This window comes from Zootoca vivipara, chromosome 3 (assembly GCF_965207765.1).
Source record: "Zootoca vivipara chromosome 3, rZooViv2.hap1.1, whole genome shotgun sequence".
Classification (NCBI taxonomy): domain Eukaryota; kingdom Metazoa; phylum Chordata; class Lepidosauria; order Squamata; family Lacertidae; genus Zootoca; species Zootoca vivipara.
The window spans coordinates 32,436,649-32,462,046 of NC_142586.1; the positions used below are offsets into that span (position 1 = coordinate 32,436,649).

General features: G+C 41.7%; 1 protein-coding gene across 1 annotated transcript in view; it reads right to left on the reverse strand.

Annotated features, from left to right (window-relative positions):
- The window catches only part of EYS (EGF-like photoreceptor maintenance factor), a 396,345-nt gene that overhangs the window by 279,243 nt on the left and 91,704 nt on the right, over positions 1–25,398 (reverse strand). The window lies entirely within an intron of this gene.

Consider the following 25,398-nt stretch of genomic DNA (forward strand, 5'->3'; position numbering starts at 1 on the left):
TGTTGCTTCCATTCCATGCCTGCTTTGCAAGATTATTGCATATATTCTTATATATATTTACAGTGCATGTTTCGTCCCATTGCAATTCCACTGAGTGGTTCAAAAAAGAGAGAATTGGGTTTTCTGTACAATCCCTGGCACATGGTGCAAGATTATGTGAATTCATTAATGACATTTTCCATTACCATTTGCTTCCAACAAAACATACACTAGAAGGGCAAGTATCTTTCCCAAATATTTATTCTAACAACACTCTTAAAATGATAATCATCACAATAAAATTGTCCTTTGAAGTACATGGAGCTGAGGAAATCTAATTCTCAAAGTACAACTCTGAAACATGGCCAATAATATGACACATTATATAAGGTTGACATTTGGGGAAATGTAAACCTTAGCCTGGTGCCAGCCTTCACCTTCTCAGCCAAATGAACCAAGTGGAAGGATGCCTGGGAGCTTGCTGACAATTTGGAGAGAAAAAAAGATTATGTGAAGTGCTTTCCTTAGGGTTCTTCCCCTTAACTTCACAACTTGTGCTGGTTTGTAACAGCCTAGGTTCCTCTCTCCCACCCTTAAGTCCCAATTTCTGTATTAACATGCTAGGTTGATGTTAATATGCAATGTAATTTTACAATGTAATCAATCAAATCTTTATTACAGTCATAGACCAGCATAACAATGGTCTAAGGAAGAGGTTTGGTTGACAAGAGATCATAGGATAGCCCCCTACAGCTGGTGAGCTACCAAGGAAAACACAGCTTGGTGTCTATGTATTGTGGCTTATGGAATACTTGAAAACTCTCTTTTTTGTACAATCCACAGCAGGAAGCAACAGTACAAGATTAATCAAGCCCCAGGCAGACCAGAATCCATTACTTGCTTGGGCTGGATGCCATATGATGTGATTTACGCAACAGTTTCCTAAGATCTCCAATGAGATTCCCTAAGATTTCCAAGATTTCCAATGAGAAGCTTCTACATGCTTCTAAAGGAGTATAAATATGCCTTGAAAAGTTGCATGATCATTTGGAATTAGCAATTCTATGAGACCTCAACACAAACTGAGATGACATAAATATCTCAGATGTTTTATTGGACAATATCTCATGCCCTGAATAAGAAGACACTAAAAAGATCCAGGTGACTTCAATAGGGTATTTTACTAGCGTAGTTGCCTAAAGTTTCTCTGCTCAGCCATGTGGTGTGTGACTCCACTTCAAGGGGTTTTGTCATCAGTGTGCACTGTGGAGGAGAGCGCCAACTATGTGGACTATATATATATATATATATAATCTATAATACTACCCTAAAAATTACCACTTAGGGCTTATCCACACTTCCTCTTGTCACACTGTATTCGCCTGGGGAAAATTGCTCTTTAGTGCTCAACTGGAGCAAACGACAGTCAGGTTTTCTGTGGACAGCAGTTTGTTCCAACTTAGAGCTGAAGAGTGGATTTTCCCTGGAAAAGGAGTGGGGCAAGGAGAAAACCGCTTGGACCCATGCTTTCTAAGCATGGGGGAAGCAAAAGTGTGGACGAGTCCACACACACTTCCTCCCCTGATCTGAAGTGCGAAAACCTGTGAGCAAGCCCTTAAATCATTTCTTGATTATGTGAAATAGGTAGCAGCAGCTGCAGCAAGGTATCCCAAATGCAAAAATATTGCAAGTGGTCACCTGGACTGGATTCATACCATAATGGCCACATTTTATCTTGATGGAATAAGTAGGAATAAAATTAGTGATGCTCCAACCCAATATCATACATTGTCACAGAAGATGCTATGCTATCTCTCTCAGAGCAACCATTTGAGGGCACAGTATGTCTTGTGTTGGCCCTGATCACCAAGCATCTTATATTTGGGGCCTCAAGAGGACCAATATATTTTCTAGCATCAAATTCTTATTGTTCGCACAAATCCCTCTCTCTACACACACAATTTCTATTGCTCCTGTATCCCTTTCTTTATTGTTGTCATGCAATCCTTAGTTTATGAAAGTGTTTGATTAGGCTTTCAAGTATCGCCTTTTTTCCAGACAAATAAAAACACACTTGCTCTTTTTTATTCAATAAAAAGCTTACTTTTTGTCTCAGTAGTCTGAAACAGCAGTGTCATCTGTCTTTGTTCCTTCTGAAAGCCTTCTGTAATTAATTCCCACCAAGTATTAACTCTGATGAACTACAAACATCGCCTCCACTGGGTAAAATACCAGTCCCTTTGCCAAGCTGCAGGGGAAGAATCTACCTTGAAGGGAGGTACAGAAGGCTTCCTTCATGTCTGCAAACTTAAAAAACTGAAATCCATGTTTACTCTTCAAAGAACCAACTTTTCAGAGGTTCCAGTTGCTTCCATTTGAATTTTATGCCTCGTTTTGAAAACTTCAGTCTCTCTCACTTCTCCCCCCATGAAGAACATCTACTAGTGTTTTGGACAGAGAAATCTAGGTTTTCATCATATAAAACATTTTCTATGGACTTCGGATAGGGTTGGCATTCAAAGAATCTGAGATGGTGAACAATTCTGATGTTAAGTTGACTGAAAGAAATCCAGTATTGAATGTAACACCATCTTTAATTACTTATTTAACTCATGCTGTTTAACTCATATAGCTGAGTTAACTAATGAGTTAACTAATTTGTTTAGGCATTAAGAGACATTTTAAAATATTGTGAGTTAAAAGCTCACTGTGGTTAATTATTATCTCTGTATAGGAACTGTAGCATTGATGTTAAGATTAAAAAAATGTTTTCCCAAATAAAATTACTGTGTTCTGGTCTTGCAGCTCCTACTGCTGTCTGTCTACAAGTTTTTAATTTTCTTTTTAAGAGAGAAAAATCACTGGAGGGGAAAAAAAGAAACCCAGCTACTACCCAATTTTCTCCCACTAGTTTAAAATAATCCTGGATTATTTTAAATAGCATGATTTCCGAAATAATCTAAAACTTGCCAAATGAGAAGTAACAAAATTCAGCATCATTGTATGCAGAGGCTCTTTCCACTGTCATGTGGGAGGGATATAGACTTGATGTGATCCTAACTGACATAAATGCAAAGGCAATCAGAGGTAATAATTCATAACTCATTAATCTTGATATTTGTTACTAGGCCTAAGCACATTTGACAAACAATGCATGTCATTAATCAACATTAGAAAACAAGTTACAGCTGAATAAATATAAACATCTGCCTCCCCCCCCCGAAAGTTTTGCTTTGTTTTGTCAATTTTAATGGGCACTTTAGCAATTGGCACAGGAGTAAAAACCCAGTTGTAATTGGCATAATTATCAGCAGTTATTTTCACAGATCCTTTCCCCCCTTTTATCATTGCTAAAACAAAAAGAAAGGGAAGCTTTTTTTCCCCCTGCGGAAAAAAAAACCTTTACTGGGTGGCATTTCTGACTACAGCTGTGCAGTCAGAATGTAAAAGTTGCATAGCAGGCTAAGAACTCCCAGTTAATATTTAAAACTTCTTCCACTGGCAGCAGAAAACAATCCATCTGTGTCACTGCTCAGAAAATAACAGCAACAAAAGTTCTTGTGAAAGACTTGACCTTTGAGACAGAGGGGCAGTTTGCGTGCTTTGTAGCAAATTGATCCTCTGGTGTCTCCATAGATCAAGGATACAGAACCTTTCTAGCCTGGTTGGCTGAATTGTTCTATTCCTCACCCCACCCAGGCCCAGTTTGACAGGAGGTTGGAGCTGCTCACCTGTCAATCACCTAACATCATAGGGGTGTTCAAAAGCCCAGTTTTCTGTACCTCAACTGATCCATCAGTTAAGATCTTGACATTTGCTGATGACACAACAGTTATTGGGCTTATCCAGGAGGAGGATGAATTTGCATATAGGCAGGAAGTAGACCATCTTGTTTCGTGGTGCACCAGAAATAATTTGGTACTAAATGCCCAAAAGACAGTTGAAATGGTAATTGATTTCAGAAGGCACTCTTCTCTCCTGCCGCCAATTTCCATCCTTGGTAACATGGTTGTAGTAGTAGAGTCCTTTAAGTTCCTGGGCTCTGTAATTTCTCAAAAGTTAAATTGGTCAAGCAACATCAATAGTATTATTAAAAAGGTCCACTAGAGGTTGTATTTTCTGCATCAACTAAGGTAATTTAAATTGCCCCAGGAAGTGTTGATCCAATTTTACAGAAGCATCATTGAAACTGTTCTCTGTAATTCTATTACTGCTTGGTATGGTACAGCCTCCAAGACAGACAAGAAAAGGCTCCAACGAGCTGTAAGAATTGCAGAAAGGGTAACTGGTGCTAGCTTGCCTACAACAGAGTCAATCTATGCTACCAGAGTTAAGAAGAGAACAGAGAGAATTGCAGCAGATCCTTTACATCCCTGTCATCATCTGCTAGATTTACTCCCATCTGGACGTCGCTACAGGTCTTCATATACAAAATCGGCCAGGCACAGGAATACTTTTTTCCCTTGTGCCATTAAATTGTTAAATTTGTAGATGTGTAGCTGAAGGGGAGGCCAATTATGGGTGGGTTTCTTTGCTTATTTGTATTGTGAGTAGAACAGTGTGTGTATGTTTACATTGCAATGTAGCCAAAACAAATTCCAAGTATGTTGGAAAATGTACTTGGCCAATAATAAATTATTATTATTATTATTATTATTATTATTATTATTATTATTATTATTATATAATAATATAATTCAGTGCTTTGAATGCTGATTGTCAACTCTTTGGATGATAGTTGGATCTTCAGAATCCCCATTGAAAATTCAGGCTAAGGTAGAGAACTCTGAGAGGGGCTTCTGTAGAGACTCCCCTCTTCTTGAGACTCCCCTCTCAAAACATCATGTTGCCCTGCATTTTTGAAATGGACTTTGCATGCACCACCAATCAGCTGACAGGTACTTCCTACAAATACCCTTTTCACCAAGCCCCCCCCCCTTACCTGCCTCACACCTGACATCATGCACAATGCCAGGGATGGAGCAGGTGGATGTGACTTGGGTGAAATGGCCTTGTGGGAAAGTCTAATTAGGCCTATAGGTCAGAGCAGTGGTTCCCAACAGGTGGTCCGGGGACCCCCAGGGGTCCGCGAGCTATGCCAGAGGGGTCCGCAAGATGCTATTAGAATAAAAAAATATATTAAATATATTTCGTATGATAACAGATTTTTTGTTTTGGCCGCTTCCTGCATGAGCAGAGTCTAGCACAAAACTAGAATTAGATAGAGGCAGTAGTTCTGCTGTATGCCGTTAGGTGGTGCTTTACAAACACTACTGTTTTGCGAAGAGGCAGCGCGCGCATTCTACTAACGCTCACCTCCCCAAGATGCTTTGCGCGCGTTGGCTTCATTTGTGCGCTACTGCGCAGGTACCCTGTCTTCTCCGTTCCCCTCCCTCCTCCCTGGCGCATGCTGCCTCTTTGCAAACAGTAGTGTTTGTAAACAAAGCGTTGTTTTTCGCGGAAGCTACAGTTCGCGTAGTTAAAAATGGACCGTTGGTTAAAAAGTGGTTCGTTAAAACGACAAAGGACTACAGATGAAGAGGAAGAACTGTAAAAAACGTATAAATATAAAATATAAAAAGACTCTTAATTTGGTTCTCACTTTTTAATTTTAGGATTAGGAATTAATGGGGGTCCTTGTCACAATAGTGGCTCGATGAGGGGTCCTCGAGAAAATTTTGTTGGGAACCCCTGGGTCAGAGGATTCCCCACCCCATCCCTAGATGGTCCATGCTGTGAGTTTTTCTACTTATCAAAATTCCCCTATCAAATAAAGCTGACACTAATGTGATTTGCCTCTGAATGATTTGTTGTCCGTGCAACATGCTCTGCTATTTTTTTTTCCTGCTCTTATTGGTGTTTATCTTTAATTTCTGTTATTAAGTTAGCGTTTTAGTAATTTTTCGATTGAAACTGGGATGCCTTTTCGATAATAATAATAAAGTGCAGAATATAAATATTTTAAATGCATGCCACACATACACATTCAAACACAATGCATGCAAAAGCTCCAGCACTTGTTATCTCTGTGGTAAAAAAAAGAGAGAGGAAAAAGTCTGAATCTAGATTTTCTTATAAGCCAATAGAAGTCAAACTGAATACACATCATTTTGCAGGTTCCTCTTCCACATTCCAATAAAGCCTGTGTCGCTATCTAGTTGAATGACAAGTATGACAAATTGCCGTGGAGAAACTTGTAAATAGCAAGTCGTAATTCTTACTGAAATCTATACTATTTCACATTGATGACAGGCTCTCCAGTGTAATTTTCCAGTATAATCATTTATGAATTATCAGTTATTAGCATAAGGAGAGCTTCTGATGACATTTTCATTGTTATTCCTTTCCCAGCAATTCATCAAAAGGTGTTATTTTTTTGTGTTTTGTTTTTGTAAATATGCTTTGGTTTGACGTTGCATTAGCCTGTATTTCAAGTGAACTAAACCATTCAGCAGTACCTCAAGAATGACTACACATAAATGATAGGTCAACCTACTTATGATCCCTCGCCAAGCGGTGAAGCAGGCAGTGGTTTTAGACATCATGGTGAAGCCAGGTAAGCAGATATACAACAACCAGCCCCTGTCAGACTATCTAGTTGTTCTTTGCACAGTTGGTGTCATTGTGGGGCAGTTAAGGGCACCTGCAAGACCATTTGAACAATGCAGGAATTCTCCTGTGCCTTAGGTAACAATGTATTTGTTACGGGCCCTTGCACACACTTGCTTGAACGAGTTCTCCATGGTGTGAAGGCATGTGTCTATTTGAGCACTCTACTCATGCCTGCAGTATAACATTGGCTTCTGAACTGAAGCAGCTTCAGCAGTCCTGGTGGAATATATTACACACACACACACACACACACACACACACACACAGACAGACACACTATTCCTAGAAGTTGATGGAGGCAACTCTTCCCTCCTGGTATGCTTGGACCTTTGGTGTGTAGCTTTTTGTACAGCAGATCATGTCAATCTGTCAACCCCAGTGTGAACTGCTAGGTCTGGGTCTTGAGTGCTTCTGTTCGTTCTCTCTTTTCCAGAACACACGCAAAAGTTCACTGTTGATGACATGCCCTTGGTTGTCTTGGGGGTTCTACTCCACAAGCCTCAGCTCAGCCCTGACTTTTCACATCTGTCTGAGCCTTGGAACTTTGAAGAAGCAGTAAGCAGATCTTCCTCATTCCATCCTGTTACTTTTTGTGAGATTTTTTTTCCACATCCAAGTATTCTGCCTGACAACCTTGTTTCTTTTATCTTTTATAGTTCTAAAGGAATTAAGATTTTGATGTGCAATATCCCTCTGCACTAGGTAAAACAAAGTAGTTAGACCAGGCTACACAATCTGTGATATACCACTTTTATGCACTCACAAGGGCCTGCAGAAATGTCTTGCAGAAATATCTTGCTTGTACTACCTGGCTGGAACTGCAAGAAGATGGTTGAGAAAAATGGAATGCTAATCAGGGGCATGATTTGCAATGGACAGCCAAGTGCACTCATGTTCAGGTACATATCACATGAAGAAGAATTGCCATCATATATCCTGGGATTTATCCTAAGTTTATAAGGCTATAATGTAACTGAAATGTATTACGTATAAATTTCAGTGGAACCGTTATCCTTATAATAGGGTTTAGGAGAGCTATGTTATATTAAGGGATGGATCAATCAATCAATCTATTTCTAGTCTGCTTCTCTTTCACATGTGTTCACTAATATGGCCATCACATTCCATTTCTGCATTTAAAAACATCTGCAGGAATTTTTTCCATTGAAACACATATTTCAAATGTATTTTTTGTCTAAACAACATCCATTTTAAAACATATTCTGATGCATTATTTGAGCCAAAAACTGTGAAGTTCAAGAGCTGGTGGATAACTAACTAATCGTCTATACATTAGTCCTACAGGTGCAGATAATGTCAGTAACACTGGAATTCACTAATATAAAATTACTCGAGCATCTCTACTTATATTCCAGTCCCAGATACATTTACTTGGAAGAAAAAGGAGCTGATTTCAATTGAATTTACTTCCAAGTAAGTATGCTAAGGATTAAGTCACCTTTAACATGGTTATTCTGCTCAGAAAGATGAAACATAAAAGCCACTCTGCAAGAGTAGGTCAAACAATTCCCCTTATAACTGAGCAGAAAAAAGAGCACATTGCTAACGTCAAAGCACATGGAAATCTACACATTTTTTTTAAAAAAATAAACTAGAGTAATTGTTAACCTCCAAATATAAGATTTGTGAAGGTAAATGTCATGCCCTGAATATCCTGCAATATGAAATGTTATCCTGAAGCATATCATAAAGACTCATAAACTCAGGGCGGGCACTGGTGGTGGGGAGATAGTTATATTATTTTAAGTACCTTTTGCAGATAACCCACAAAAAAGAATCCCAGGCAGCAAAGCATTGCAGTGACTGGAGATATAGAAGTCTGAATATCATCAAGTGGTTCTGAGACTGAAACTGATTCAATTGAGATAAACATTATGGAGTGTGATACTTTACTTGAAATCTGTGATCATGCCAGCCAGTGCCCAAGACCATCTCTTTCAAAGGAAAACAAGTTATCCATTCAACCTTGGATTAGGGAACTGCAAATAAGGATTAAAAAGGGGGAGGGGAGAATACATTGAACTTCAGTTGACTCAATGAGCTTTTCTGTGAACTGATCTTTAAAAAGCATGAAAATGTAGAGAGGGCATCATTTCAAATGCCTTATCTTTAATAACGAGTGTCAATGGTTCCTTTGAGGGTAACAGGCAAAAGATCAGCCCTTCAACAGGGAGAGATATCAAAAACTTCTAAAGTGTTTCATCAGGTATCTTAGCCTATGTGCAATATACTGCTCTGTAGATATTCTGTAAAGGTTGGCTTGACGCTCCCCAGGAAAAAACTCCACACCATTCAAGCAGATTAATTCTTCAGAAAGAATGAATTTATATTTGAAGGCTGTATCTTCAGATTGGTGTGCAGACAAGTATAACACATACAGACTTTATAAGAGTACGCTCCCACAGACACAGACGCATAAATATTGTGGGGTTGAGGGGATTGAGGTTGTCCTTCAAGAATTATTTAAAGGTGAACAGAGACTTACAACTACACTCTGTGTAAATAAATATGTAAATTTAGCGGCTAACATGCATAAAAACCAGCCATTGTGCACATTCACCAGGCCTCAGGAGAATGTGCTTATAATCCTTCAATGAAAAAAGAGAGAATTATATACATTTTCCAGTCAATATACATACTCTCCAAAAGGCCTTGCAGAATATGCACATCTTGGCTGAATTTTGTACATTCTCCAACTGTTACGCATAACCCCCAACAGGCCTTGGGAAATATGAATCTCTCTGTTACCCCATCTGACTCTTATGCAAATTCCCTAAACTGTATGTGTTAATGTGGTTAATGTGTAACAACTGCCCGTTGTGCAAGTCCACCAGTTCTCATGGAGAATGTGCACATAGTCCTTGCATGAAGATGGAACTGTGCACATTTTGCAGCCAATATACACAATGCCCAAAGGGCCTTGAGGAATGTGCATATACTGACTATGTTTTATATATTATTCAGCCACTAGGCATAATCTCCAAGGGGCTTTGGGGAATGTGCATCGTTCAACTGAATTTTGTACATTGCTTAGCTAATAACTGTAATGCCCAACAGGCTTACGGGATTCTGCACAACTGCACTGCATTTTGTACATTCCCCAGCCAATATACACATTCTTCCATCTTTATACATAATCTCCTAGTAACTTTCCTTTTTTAAAAATCTAAGTTCAGGAGTATGCAATCTGTGCCTGCACTCCCCAGCAGTGTGAAGTACCTCTCTGGTCCCACGTACTACCATTTATTGCCCCACCCACTGCTGGCAGATTAGCTTCAAGAGAACTCATTGCTGTAATGGTCTGACCCAAATGAATGACAGATTCCAATATATGATGCAACACTATCAGCATCATGCCCGCTACCAGTAATACAACATAATAAAGCTTTGAGCAATGTTGGATTATACGAACCTTACAGAATTTTAGTGGAAGAGGATTCTTTTTGAAGCAAGACATTGGTTTAGGGTGAAGACACCTGTCACTCTGGTTCTAATGATCTTTTTCAACATGGGAGATATGAAATGAAATCAAAACAAACACTAGTTCCTTCTCTGCAGCACTTGATTTATTTCTAAATATAAAGCTTAAGCAGAAAAGTCATTTTTAAAACAAAACAAAACAAAAACCAATTGGGACAGTCTGAAAGAAGCAGGACATATTAATATTGTCATTTTGACAGATATTTGGGCAGCATGCAAAAAAGTCAAAATATATTTTGACAAGAAAAAAAGGATTTATCTGAAGATTTCCAAATCAGAACCCCAGCAACACACAGTCAAAGGAAGATAACTGAGTGTGTACTATGCTGATGCACCCTTAATATTCTGCATCCCATCAATCTAGAACAGCAGAGCATCAAAAGAAGCAACAGAACTGTTCTAGGGTGTGTGTGTGGGGGTGCAGACTTGGGGCTCCACTAGATGAATGCAAATGAGTGTAGCATTAGTTGAACTACCATGTAAGAGGGAGAAAGTCACTTCCCAAGGGGCAGTTGGCATTAGAGATGCAACTGCAGCAGTAAAGTCTCTCTCTCTCTCTCTCTCTCTCTTCTCTCTCTCTCTTCTCTTTCTCTCTCTCTCTCTCTCTCTCTCTCTCTCTCTCTCTCTCTCACACACACACACACACACACACACACCCTACATCTTTCCTTGCCTGTTTCTCCCCTTACCCAAATTATCCACCCACCCATAATTTTTTCTGCCCAGAGTGTTTCAATTGTAACTCCCTCTCTGCAAGAAGCATTTCCTGTCTAAAAAGGAGCTTCGACTCAATAGTACACAGACCTGTGTATTATGTTTAGTTTCTCCCTTTATGCTGCAGCATTCCTAACACATTAACAAATGGATGCATTTAAAACAAATAAAGTGAAATATTTCACCTGGGAATATAGCAAGAATGCATTGTACAAAGCATACAGACACACACAATTAAGTAGCACATCTAAAGCAAGCCAAATTGAATAACAGAAACTACCCATTACATGAAACAGGAAACCTACTTGTGTTTTTGTAATAAAACACTGCTTCCTAGTTCTTTCACTGTGCACAAAAGCACAGAGACTTAAGTATGCCTTATTTTCACAAAAAAACAAATGAAGTGTATGACCGCAGGTGACAAGCAAAAGTTGAAGATGAACCACTTGAAACTCCCCTAAGGTATTTGGAACAATATTCAGACATTATAATGAGGTTCTCTGCTTTTGAACAGGAACAAAAATCTATTTACAATCTAAACAAGTTGCCCCCTAGAAGAAAACATCTCCTAGAAAGCTTTCTGTTGTTTTCCTATCTCAATATAAAGTGTTCTTATTATCCTACAATGACATCGCAGTACATCCATTTAAACTTTTTTTTTTAAAGGAGTTGAATGCTAATGTCGATTCCAACCATAGCTTATTCAGTCTATTGTGGGATTACTAATCAATCACAGCTACTTTTTAACTGGGCCCTTTTATCCCAAAATGTTAGGTGGAGTGAATCCTTATGAAAATTGGCTACCTGATGAATTAGTAATTTGATTTGCTTCACCACTCAACTTGGACTATAATGCTATGAAGCAACCCAATACATTGCTCACTGATGGCCAAAGTCAACTTCGCTCATTTGGTATTATACTCTTCTCTTCAGCCTGGCTCAATGGCTCACTATCCGTGCTTGAAACAGGCAAGGACTGGTCAACCAACTGATGATCCTCATGCATGTACAATCAGAAAAGTCCATACATCAATGACACAAGCAAGGAACATGTGTAAAGAAATCAAGATTGTGGAAATGTTCACCTTTACATACTTCACAGAGTTTCAACTCAAAGAGGAGGGATTAGTAGTTTTAAAAATTTTAATTAAATTTTAAATTTTTACTTATACCCCACCCTTCCCGGTTTAGACACCCGGGCTCAGGGCAGCTAACAACCAATTTAAAACACTTAATTATAATACAACATAAAAGCAGCATAAAACACAGTATAAAAGTGTGAATAAAATTCAAAGTTCAAAAATCAAGGGAAATCCATCCAATAAACATTAGTCGGTTACCAGGGCTAGCTGGCTAAATTAGTCCTACTTGGGCCAGTGAGGAGGCCAGGGGAGAATTAGCTGTGTAGTCCCAGAGCAGGTAATCTTCATAAAAAGGGGAGGGGGGAAGAAGGGAAATAAAAGATCAAGCTGAGTTCAAATTAAAGGCCAGGCGGAATAGCTCTGTCTTACAGGCCCAGCAGAAGGAGGTTAAGTCCTGTAGGGCCCTAGTCTTATGGGACAGAACATTCCACCAGGTCAGAGTGATCACTGAAAAGGCCTTGGCCCTGGTGGAGAATAGTCTGACTTCCTTAGGGCCCAGGACCTCTAAACTATGGTTATTCATGAACCTTATGGTCCTCTGTGGGGCATACCAGGAGAGGCGGTCCCGTAAATACGAGGGCCCTAAGCCACAAAGGGCTTTAAAGGTCAAAACCAGCACCTTGAACCTGACCCTATACTCCACCAGGAGCCAGTGCAGCTGGAAAAGCACTGGGTGAATATGCTCCCATGGCAGGGACCCCATGAGGAGCCTCGCTGCAGCATTCTGCATCCGCTGGAGTTTCTGGGACAGTTTCAAGGGCAGCCCCGTGTAGAGCTAATTAGAGTAGTCAAGCCTGGAGGTGACCATCACCTGGATCTCTGTGGCCAGATCGGGGCGGGAGAGGTAAGGGACCAACTGCTTAATGCGGCAAAGATGGGAAAATGTCGCCTTAGCTGTTGCTGTAACCTGCGCCTCCATGGAAAGGGAGGCATCAAGGATTACACCCAAACTCTTAATGGAAGGCGCTGGCACTAATTGGGTCCCAGCAAGAGAAGGGAGTTGGTCCCTCATCCCCATGCCATCCCGACCCAGCCAGAGGACCTCTGTCTTCGAAGGATTTATTTTCAATCGGCTCCCACGAAACCATCCAGCCACAGCCTCCAAGCAGCTGTTCAGTGTGTCCGGGGCCAAGTTGGTGTGGCCATTCATCAGCAGATAGAGCAGGGGTGTCATCAGCATATTGGTGACAACCCAGCCCAAATCTCTGGACAATCTGGGCAAGGGGGCACATAAAGATGTTAAAAAGCACTGGGGAGAGGATTGCGCCCTGCGACACTCCACACACCAAGGAATGGCGCAACAACATCTCCCATTTTAGTCAACAGTGCACTTATGCTTGCAAATCTGTTTACTAGTACTATTTTCTGTACTATTTGCTTGCAAATCAGTTTACTAGTACTCTATTCACAAGGAAGTTAGGATTTATCTAAAGAAAGAAAAAAATGAGGCCATTTCTCTCTACAGGAAAAAGAAGAAGAAGAAAGCACTTCAAATGTGTCCTGAAAATGTGCAGGTCAAGGTAGCACCTCGACTCTGCCCTGTGCAACACAGAAAGCCTCTTACTCAAAGGGTATGTGGCTTAGGAGCAGAAATGTTGACTTCGCATGTAGGTTTGACAAAATGCATTTTCCCCAACATGACACTCAATAACACTTGAGAAATGTCACATTTTGAGTACTGAAAAGAGTATATATGAGTGTATAATGAAAAGTCTGTGGGAATTTGGAGCAGCTAAAGACCAGGCCCCCACCTTCCCTTTCAAAGCACTCCACAACTATATACCAAAAATGTGCCTTCAAGCTCTTAGAACAGTGAAAAGTTAACTAGCCTTATTATTGATTATGATAGCAACATCAACAACCCATCCACTACTTATTCTGTTTTGTTCTGATGTGTCTCACACATCAGTGTTTTCCTTAGCTTTGACTTATTACATAATTTCCCTAACCCTTTATCATTTGCCACCATCAGGTATCATAATACCATATATTACAGATTACTCACCAGTAGTTATGGACCATTAGCTACTAGCTGCCATGGCTATTTTTTCCCTCCGTGGTGGGAGGCAGTATGCTTCTGAATACCAATTTCTGGAAATCACAGGAGGGAGAGGAGGTTGTTGTGCCTTGATTTCAGACTTCCCACAGGGTGCTGAACTAGATAGACCATTGGTTTGATCCAATAGGCTCTTCTTATGTTCATACTAGGGCAGCCTTTCTCAATCTTGGTCCCTAGATGTTTTTGGCCTACATCTCCCATCACCCTGACCACTGGTCCTGTGAGCTAGGGATCATGGGAGTTGTAGGCCAAAAACATCTGGGGACCCAAGGTTGAGAAACACTGTACTAAGGGCTTTGCCCCTACTCATGTTGCTTACCAACCCAATCTACACCTTCACCCAACCCCCAGCAGGACTAATTCTCATCCATTACTTTCAGTGGATTTAGTTGGAGTAGAACAAATTAATGGGCACAACCCATTTGCTTCAGACAATATAATGCTGGTATGCATACGAGTAAAAACAATTATATTCTATTTCAGCATTATCACTGAACAATTTCTCTTTGACCTCTGGTGGGAGGGCATTCCACAGGGTGGGGGCCACTACCGAGAAGGCCCTCTGCCTGGTTCCCTGTAACTTGGCTTCTCGTAGCGAGGGAACTGCCAGAAGGCCCTCGGCGCTGGACCTCAGTGTCCGGGCAGAACAATGGGGTGGAGATGCTCCTTCAGGTATACTGGACCAAGGCCATTTAGGGCTTTAAAGGTCAGCACCAACACTTTGAATTGTGCTCGGAAACGTACTGGGAGCCAATGTAGGTCTTTCAGGACCGGTGTTATGTGGTCTCGATGGCCGCTCCCACTCACCAGTCTAGCTGCCGCATTCTGGGTTAGTTGTGGTTTCCGGGTCACCTTCAAAGGTAGCCCCACATAGAGCGCATTGCAGTAGTCCAAGCGAGAGATAACTACTCAGTCTCAGCCTCTCATTTGCAATATGATGGGAAGAAGAAGAAACAGTATTGGGTTTCACTTTCAGATATCCAAAAGTTCAACCAAAATTTGATGAAATGCTGGGGGGGGGGGAGGGAAAGTTTGAAACAGCATCTTCTCTTCTGACTTGGGAGGTGGGGAGGATTTTGGGATGGATGAAGCTTACTGACACTCCTACAGTGTCCTACAGCCCTGAAATGATGCTTTGTTCTGACATAGCTTCATTCCAAGTGACACGGGGGGGGGGCAGGCACCATTCACTTTTTTTACAAGGTTGCTGCCAAGTTTCCTGAGACACTGCACAGGAACTAGCTTCGTAACAGCACCATTGTATGCATGCCTACTCAGAAGGATGTCCCATTGAGTTCAAAGGGCTTAATTCCAAGTAAACGGGTTTATGATTGCAGTCCAGATATAGAAATACTAAGTATTAGTATATGACACGCTAGCTGCACGATCAGCTGTGGAAAATACGGTTGAAATTCACAGCAATGTTTAATCTTTGAGACAGCAATTATTTAGGATGCCTGCCGAAGCCTTTGTTCATTTTTGAATATTCCACAATGATACCTTACTACTTCGCTTTGTCTAATCTCCAAGGGATTGGTGATAAAACGTCAGGCAAATTTGTTTCATTTTCAGAGCTATAAACAGACTTGCTGACGCAAAGTACACTTGATAAAATGCAAAGTACTTGTGAACCTGAAGTGAATTATCAAAAACTCAGCATAAGAAACACACTGCTTTGAACGTTAGTTGAGAATGTTAAGCAACATAATGCATTTGCCTATCATTATGGCATTTTCAAATTGTGTTAGAAGGTCTCAGAGTTTGACTTGAAAGTTTCAGGACCTTACCAGCCTTAATTTGAGGATCTCCCAGGAAGAGGTATAGAATTTCAAAATGAGGGTCCAAAATCAAGAGATTTGGAATATCAGCTTTTGTTATTGAGCATTTTCCTGCTTTGTGCTATACGGAATTAGGTGATAACAAACTCTGGAAAGCAGCTTGCCAATATGTTTTAGACCAGTGGTTCCCAACAGGTGGTCCGGGGACCCCCAGGGGTCCGCGAGCTATGCCAGAGGGGTCCGCAAGATGCTATTAGAATAAAAAATATATTAAATATATTTCGTATGATAACAGATTTTTTGTTTTGGCCGCTTCCTGCATGAGCAGAGTCTAGCACAAAACTAGAATTAGATAGAGGCAGATGCTTTGCGCGCGTCGGCTTCATTTGTGCGCTACTGCGCAGGTACCCTGTCTTCTCCATTCCCCTCCCTCCTCCCTGGCGCGCGTTGCCTCTTTGCAAAACAGTAGTGTTTGTAAACAAAGCATTGTTTTTCGCGGAAGCTACAGTTCGCGTAGTTAAAAATGGACCGTTGGTTAAAAAGTGGTTCGTTAAAACGACAAAGGCCTACAGATGAAGAGGAAGAACTGTAAAAAACTCTTAATTAAAAAGACTCTTAACTTGTCTCTTACTTTTTAATTTTAGGATTAGGAATTAATGGGGGTCCTTGTCACAATAGCGGCTCGATGAGGGGTCCTCGAGAAAATTTTGTTGGGAACCCCTGTTTTAGACTATCATAATTTTCTAGCTTTGACTTTGAAAAAGTGTCAACTAAGGGATTCTGAATAAAAATCCAGAAAGGACTTGCAACTAATCAGAAACACCCAAATTTTCCCTTGGTTCCCTCTTGAGAACAGAGCATTTTGGGGCTAGTTATCTGACCAAACCCTCACCAGTTTCCTTAAGAAATGCCTTTTTTGAGCTGTGTTTTTTTCTTAAATTTATTTAATCATTTTTTCGATACAAACATCAACCGCAAAAGACACATACAACAAAAACCATAATAACACAATTTGACAGTTCAGATTTGAATTCTCCGATATACCTATGACTACACCTTTTTAAACAATATTTCCCACCTCTCTCTCCTCCCCCGACTTCCCACCACTATCCGCCATATCGCTTATTCATTCCAGATTTCTTCATATTTATCAATTCTTATTTTGCGTCAACATGCAATTCATTCGTATGTAGCTAACTGTTCATATTATCAATCCATGTGCTCAACGGAATCTTTTTGCAGCTCTTCCAATTCATCAAAACTAGTTTTTTTGCTTCTAATATAGCACGGTGCATCCATTTTTTTTAACCCCATGAAATCTCCCATGTTTCCGGAATATAATTTAGAATTAAATTCAGTTCCCCTAAATAACAATTTCTTTTTATCCTCACCTCGCACCAAAACAATCTCATCACCGGGCAGTTAATCAACATATTATAGTTTTGCTTGAGTCCAGTGGACTCTGAATATTATTTTCTGTTGAATAAGTCTTAGATCCATAGAAGCTATTTCTGTTGATTTTATACTTGACTCCCATAAATCATTTGTTATTTGTACCATTTTTGTATATCATATTCTAAATCATATTTCTTCCTGTTGATTAGGGTTTTATATAGTGCAAGTGTAGAGTTTTTTTTCTTTTTGTTGCAGAGATTAAATCTTGTAGCAGCATGGGTGTTTCTGATGCTGCTATAGAGCAGGGGTCCCAAACTAAGGCCCGGAGGCCGGATGCGGCCCAACTGCCTTCTCAATCCGGCACCCGGTCGGTCTGGGAATATTTCTATACTGCCATATCATAAAATATTAGGACAATGAACAAATTTAAAACACTATTTAAAACAATACAAATAATTATTAAAGGGACTTGCTACTCAACTTAAACGTGTCTCAACTTAGACCTGTCTCCTTACCCCCAACCCAGCAAAATACATGTTTTCGTTGTTTGCCTTTGGAAGGTTACAGAAAAGTAGCGCCTGCAAGAGGTTCAAGAGGAGTGATTGCTTGACAAATTGTTCTGACAAGGAGCTGGTGAACTTTGTTAGTCCCCAGTTTGCCCACTACCATTTCCCCAGGTCTCGTGATTTCTGTTTGCTTTTGGTATCAACGCAAGAGAATATATGATGTAAGTGCCAAGGTTAACCATGGATACATAATCAAATAAATGGTCTTGTGGGCACTAATAAAAACAACAACTCATAACCTGTAAAAACTTTGATACTCTCCTGGACTTCTTTCTTTTTTGACAAAGTGCACTCATAAAATCGATGCACTCATAGATGTGTATTTATAAAATGATATTTTCTAGTGCAATAGAGACACTCTAAAATGTCCAATGATTCCTGTAGTAGTCATAAGTCCTTAATATCAATTCCACTTCTAAGGATATTAACCTTTGGTTAACCTTCTTTCCAAGCTGGATGAAAAGTTCTACAGCCTAATCCTTTCCACACACATTTGGAAGAGAGTTTCACGCATTTCACCGGAACTTATATCCAACAACTAAATGTCCTTAGGATCATAATCTTACCTACAGAGGATGCATAATCTTTCGCCTTAACAAAAAGAAGCATTAACAAGACTGGGGGACATTTATTTTTTATTATTATTTTGGTCTTATGTTGCCATGAAACAAAGTTGTTACTGGCTATTCCACACAGAAGTTAAAAGACGCCTGCTTCTTGGGAGAAAAGCAATGACAAACCTAGACAGCATCTTAAAAAGCAGAGACATCACCTTGCCTACAAAGGTCCGTATAGTTAAAGTTATGGTTTCCCCAGTAGTGATGTATGGAAGTGAGAGCTGGACCATAAAGAAGGCTGATCGCTGAAGAATTGATGCTTTTGAATTATGGTGCTGGAGGAGACTCTTGAGAGTCCCATGGACTGCAAGAAGATAAAATCTATCCATTCTTAAGGAAATCAGCCCTGAGTGCTCACTGGAAGGACAGATCGTGAAGCTGAGGCTCCAATACTTTGGCCACCTCATGAGAAGAGAAGAATCCTTGGAAAAGACTCTGATGTTGGGAAAGATTGAGGGCACTAGGAGAAGGGGACGACAGAAGATGAGATGGTTGGACAGTGTTCTCGAAGCTACGAACATGAGTTTGACCAAACTGCGGGAGGCAGTGCAAGCCAGGAGTGCCTGGCGTGCTATGGTCCATGGGGTCACGAAGTCGGACATGACTAAACGACTAAACAACAACAACAACAACATTCCACACAGAAGGAGACTACTTAAATGTGAATGAATAAAACTAAAGCACTAGTCACACAGCACGACTGGTGCATTTCAGCATTTTAGGCAGCCAGAAAGCAGGCATTTCCCCATGTAGCTAATTGAATTCCAGCTGTTGAAATCCTTTAGCCACATGTCAACACAAGCTAATGCCATCCTAGAATTTGCTCTTCGTTTTCTGTAGACTCGCATGAACATTGTTATACCCACTTTTAATAACCTATGCCAGAAAGGACAAGAATACTTTCATTGCAGGGGTACTCTCTCTCATATCACACTGCACTCGCCATAGGGGTATCTTCTAAAGAGCACCAATTTATTTATTTTGCAAGCATTCCCCCCAAAGAATGAGACCAGAGACCGAAGTATGTGGGAAACTTGGCATAGGCCTTGGCATGTAACCTTCTCAGCCCGTCCAGGACTGAGGATGTGCAGGGCAATGAGGTGCAGTGGGAGGGGACTGTAAAGCACAAACATACACAGCGTGCCCTCCCACCTTACCTCAGCCGGGAGTTTGACCTACATGCCACCGCTCTAGGGCCAGGGACTCCCACAATCAACCCTTTAATTGGCCCTGCAAACACCGCCACATTGGGGTGCATGAAATGCCTCCCCCAACTTGAAGATAGACTAAAGGATACCTTGCCAAGGCCTAAAAACCACCACCCGAGGCCCTAAGGAAGAGAAGAAACAAAGTGAGGTTTGGCCGAAGGAGTTGACCTCTTTCCCCTGGCCCTTGCCTTGCCCCCCCCCCGGCCGTCCATTGTCCTCCCAGGCTAGGGGCGGGATGATAGCCACCCTGACCCAGGTGGGAGGCACCAGACCAGGTAAGCCCACTCAGTGTCACAAACCCCGCCCACCTGTTGGGAAGGGAGGGCGGAAATTACCTTGAACCATCTTTACACTTCATTCCTGAAGGGTCAATAACTACAGTGAAGGGAGATTTCGGTTAGTTCTGGTAGCCCCTGCCCAAGTTAATGGACGTTGCCATTCAAATGGTGTGTGTGTACCGCATCTTGTGATCAATTATGTGGGACAGGGCTTATTGAAGTTGGCAGTCCTACAGCTAAGCTTAACTCAGAATAGACTCACAGAAATTCATGAACATGACTGAGTTAAGCCCATTAGCTTCAACATGTCTATTCTGAGTAAAGCTTAGTAGAATGCCACACCAATATTTCAACATTTTCTGTTTAATCAATAGTTACTTCCCCACCGATCTTATTGATAGCAAAGCAACTTCAGCAACATCCACGCAAACCAATTTCATTCAGCTTAAGCTACCGTTCTGCCCACATTTCTTATGCATGGTCTCTTTTGCCCAAATACATGCGGCACCACAGCATTAAACCAATTCTTTATTCTCCATGGGTGTAGCGAGTAGGAATTGTAATTTAAGAATTACTCAGGATAAATTCGCCAACACCTGAACTACCAACAGAGCTTTAAAATGTGCTAACAGGGTCAGAGAAGAAAGCAAACCATGTGATTTATTTGCACAGGCTTTTCGCACAAAATGAAGAACCTTGGTGTAAATTGATTTTGTTACACAGCATCATTAGATTATTTTCAGGCAGCCACATGACACGACTGTTTTAAGAGGAGTGCTGAATGGGGTGGCCTGCATCACAGGTTAGTAGTATCTTTTCTCATGGGCAGATACTGTCTAAAAAAATAGTGCAGGTAGCTGGCAGGGTAGTGTGGAAGCGGGTGTATTGCTCCCCTGGCTTCCTGACCTGCTGCCACTTATCAAGTTGGAGATGGCAAGGGGCAAGGCAGCATGGTGCCGGAACTGCAACAGGAGCTTCGGACTAGTTGTGTCATCACACCTGTACCATGCTGAGCTCCGTAGTGCCTTATCCCTCTCCCTTTTAGTAAGTGCCAGCGATGCACGGCACTGCTGGACACTGCTTGTGCAGAACACATTGCATGTACAGTGGTACCTCTGGTTGCAAACGCTTCTGGTTACAAACGCTTTTGGTTACGAACTCCGCTAACCCAGAAGTAGCTGCTCCTGGTTGCGAACTTTGCCCCAGGATACGAATGGAAATCACACGGCAGAGGCGTGCACGCAGCGGAAGGCCCCATCAGCGAAAGCACGCCTCAAGATAAGAACGGTTTCAGCTTAAAAGCGGATCTCCGGAATGAATTAAGTTCATAACCAGAGTTACCACTGTACACAGTTGTACTTGCTATTATACCTGTTGTGCTTGCTGTATACCTGAAGGAGCATCTCCAACCCCATCGATCAGCCTGGACACTGAGATCTAGTGCAGAGGGCCTTCTGGTGGTTCCCTCATTGCAAGAAGCAAGGTTACAGGGAACCAGACAGAGGGTCTGCTCAGTAGTGGTGCCCGCCCTGTGGAACGTCCTCCCATCAGAGGTCAAGGAAATAAGCAACTATGCTATTTTTAAAAGACATCTGGAGGCAGCCCTGTTTAAGGAAGTTTTTAATATTTAATGCTGTATTGTTTTTAACACTCGATTGGGAGCCGCCCAGAGTGGCTGGGGAGACTCAGCCAGATGGGTGGGGTATAAATAATAAATTTATCGTTGTTGTTGTTGTTGTTGTTGTTGTTGTTGTTGTTGTTGTTGTTGTTAGAGCTATTTGAAAGCAAGTCCCTCTGTTTTCAATTGAAAATACTCCTGAAAATGGAGGCCTAGAATCACAGCCTTATGGCACCATCCTATCAGTGCTAGGACTGTGCTTAAACAGCCTAGTGGTGATGTCATAGTTAATTCTTCTTCTTCTTCTTCTTCTTCTTCTTCTTCTTCTTCTTCTTCTTCTTCTTCTTCTTCTTCTTCTTCTTCAATTTATTAAAGATTCTCTTGAGTAAGAAGCAAACAAATAAACAATGGAAAGTGCATATAGCGTCTCCACTTTCAATTTCATAGAGCCTTTGTGGCAGTTCATCTACATTTGGTATGAGACACTGTTATATACATTGCGTGGTTGGGAGAAAGAGAGGAGAGAGGGTGGGGAGAGAGATGGGGGATATTGGTATTTCATTTGGTTGCAGGGTATTTGTGTAAGTATCACATGGGTAGGTCCTTTATTTATATATTTATTCATTTTTGTGGCATTGTGAGAGAGTGGAGGGGTTAGATCAGGGGTAGGCAACCTAAGGCCCGGGGGCCGGATGTGGCCCAATCACCTTCTCAATCTGGCCTGCAGATGGTCCAGGAATCAGCGTGTTTTTACATGAGTAGAATGTGTCCTTTTATTTAAAATGCATCTCTGGGTTATTTGTGGGGCATAGGAATTCATTCATTGTTTTTTCTTTCTTTCAAAATATAGTCTGGCCCACCACATAGTCTGAGGGACAGTGGACTGGCCCACAGCTGAAAAAGATTGCTGACCCCTGGGTCAGAACTTGGTTGGTTGCATCTGGTTGGTTGCAGTGCGATTTGTATGTACGAGGGAGGAGTTGGTTGTTGAATCAAATTAGCCATATTGATTCATAAGCTGTTGGGGGATGGGTGGGTGGGTCATTGTCTTATTGTGCTGCATATGTGATAAAGAGGAGTCACACCAGGGTGGATTCCCAACATTCCCAACTATAGTACTTTGCCAACCAAGAAGTGCTCCACATAATCTCATATATCTTAGAAGATGAAACGAAACAATGGGTGCACATGGAGTTAGATACCAATGGAAACACGCTCAACACAGTGGACCCATTCCTCCAAGGGCGTACCCACCATGCGGCAAGTTAGGGCAGCTGCCCTACTCTAGAAGCAGGGCTGGTGGGCAGAGGCGGAGCACAGCCCGGCGGAGCGCGAGTTCGCCATTCCCGCCGCACCGCGCCGCACCCTCCCTCCAGCTCCCCGGTGCGCCCTCAGGAAAGGCCAAGCGCGGCGGGGAACCAGGGAGCGCGGCGCGGTGGGCGGGAACGCCGAACTCGCGCTCCGCTGGGCTGGGCTCTGCCTCCGCCCACCAGCCCTGCTGCTAGGGAGGGGCACAGCCCGGCGGAGCGCGAGTTCGCCGTTCCCGCCCGCCGCGCTGCGCCCTCCCTCCAGCTCCCCGTCGCGCCCTCTGGCAAGGCCAAGCGCGGCGGGGAACCAGAGAGCGCGGCGCGGCGGGCGGGAACGCTGAACTCGCGCTCCGCTGGGCTGGGCTCCGCCTCCGCCCACCAGCCCTGCTTCTAGGGAGGGGCACAGCCCGGCGGAGCGCGAGTTCGCCGTTCCCGCCCACTTTGTGGCCCCTCCCCTTCCGTGCCTTGGCCCCTCCCCTTGCCCCCCCTAGTTTTGATCCTGGGTACGCCCATGCATTCCTCCATAACAAACTAAGGAAAATTCCCACAATGCCAAACAGGTCAATACAGTTCATGCTTAAAGCATGGAAGGAAAAAGTAGGAAAACCGACCCCAACCCCATCATTAAGAATTCTGAAGACATGGTTGCATTTGTGCCTGCCCCGGGCTATGACCCTAACTTCAACAGCCAAGCTCTGCTGAGATTGTTCTTCCCCTGTCCCCAGTACAGCCTATGAGCAGATGGGCCAACAATGGCCTCACTGAAAAAGACTCATTCAACTCTGAGGTCCTGTGGCTGCATCTTTCGTTTATTTATTTGGTCAATTGATGTCCCTGTACTAAAAGGTTCTGCTTACCAATTACTGGAAAGTTAGATAGTTGTTCCTGGTTTGCAAGCACCACGGTGTTACTATGTATATTATGCAAACAACGCCTCTCAAAGAAGTAAAGGATTGGCTGCTTCAGAGCCAATGCTAACCTTAGCACCAAAATAACTTCCTTTGCACCTTTCTTCAGATATGAGGAAATGAATTATGCGCTGAGTGTCTTTACATAGGAGAAGGACAGGAATTGTGAAGCGTTATCAGAAATGGTCGGGTACCCCAAGGACATAATGAGATGTTGGTATTCAGATATCCGGTGAAAAGATGAACAAGCTTTTCTACCTCAAGGTATAAAAATGTTTAAAAGGAATACACTCATATGTGAAAGAGGCAGTTCGTGAAGTTTGCCATTTTCTCTCGGCATCTTATTAAATCTATAAATCTACATAACGTAAAGATTAAATTGCACTTAAATGAAAAGTTCACTTCTAGACAGAAAGTGGGAAGAGGATGTATTAGAGTTATATACTATTTCTATTTCTATATATATATATATATATATATATATATATATATATATATATATAATATAATATATAATATATAATAAAGTTACTTGGACAGATAGGAAATGAATGGAAAGAGAGAATATAACAACTTTCATCTCCCTCAATGATAGATACTTATCTAAAAGGAACATCGATAGTTTGTCTAAAAGGAACCCTTTTATATGAGTGACTGGAACAACTACAGAATACGAAACACAAGCTGATTTACATGAGCACTTTCCTGTATGAGGTTCAGTGAGACCAGGCATATTTTAAAGTGCTGTTCTTATGTGCTAGTCCCTGTGTGCCTAGCATTCACATGACAACAATATATGACTATTCACAGGTAAGTGGTTTCTTGCAATTTTTAATTCATGAGCTCTTTTACTTCCATGTGGGTTGAGAATACCCCTATGTTGGCAGTGGTCTGGAAGAACCATTCTGTTGCAGCTAACAGAATAGGTTGTGGGGTGTGTGTTTGTGTGTGTTTGTGTGTGTTTGTGTGTGTGTGTTTGTGTGTAGTGCCCAGGACAGTTTCTTCAGTTCGCACATATAACCACAGGCCTCCAAAGGTTGGTGGCCCCTGACCTAGCAAATTACAGTGACATGAGTTTTCCTTGCACATATGAGTTTGCCAATACGCATGAGTTGCCTTGTAGAATAGCTTACAAATCAGTGCATTTGAAGCTGAGGTATGTTACCGAAAATCACCAAAGGATCTCTAACTTATCCCTTCCTTTCCTAATGCTCAGCAGAAGTTATATTGGCAGTGCACCCCACTTGGGTGTCATTTGACTGAAAGTCGGATGTGTTCATCCACAATTCAACTTAAATAGCATTTTAAAAACATTTTAAGGCAGCCTGACTTTCTCATTAGGAAGCTGATAGGTGCTTATTTGTTCCTCAGCATATTGTTTGGAAGCTATTGTAAAACTCGGGAGTAGAACTAATGTGAGTTTAATTACCACTTCGAGCACTGTTACCTGAGAAAATATGCCAGTCGTCTCAGGAAACAGAGGAGAGAAATCTGTGAAATGAAGGTCTTCTCTAAGCAAAATCAAAGCACTATGGCTTCTCTGCTACAGTTCCCTAGAGTATAGGGAACACGAGAATCAAGGGATGTATCATTTAAGGCTTTTAGTACAGCTTAACCATTACATTTTTCAGAAAGTGGTTTCTAGTAACGTAAGTGATTAACCTTGCAACTCCATTTATTATATCTTTCTGAATTTCAGTTAACTTTTTACGTAAA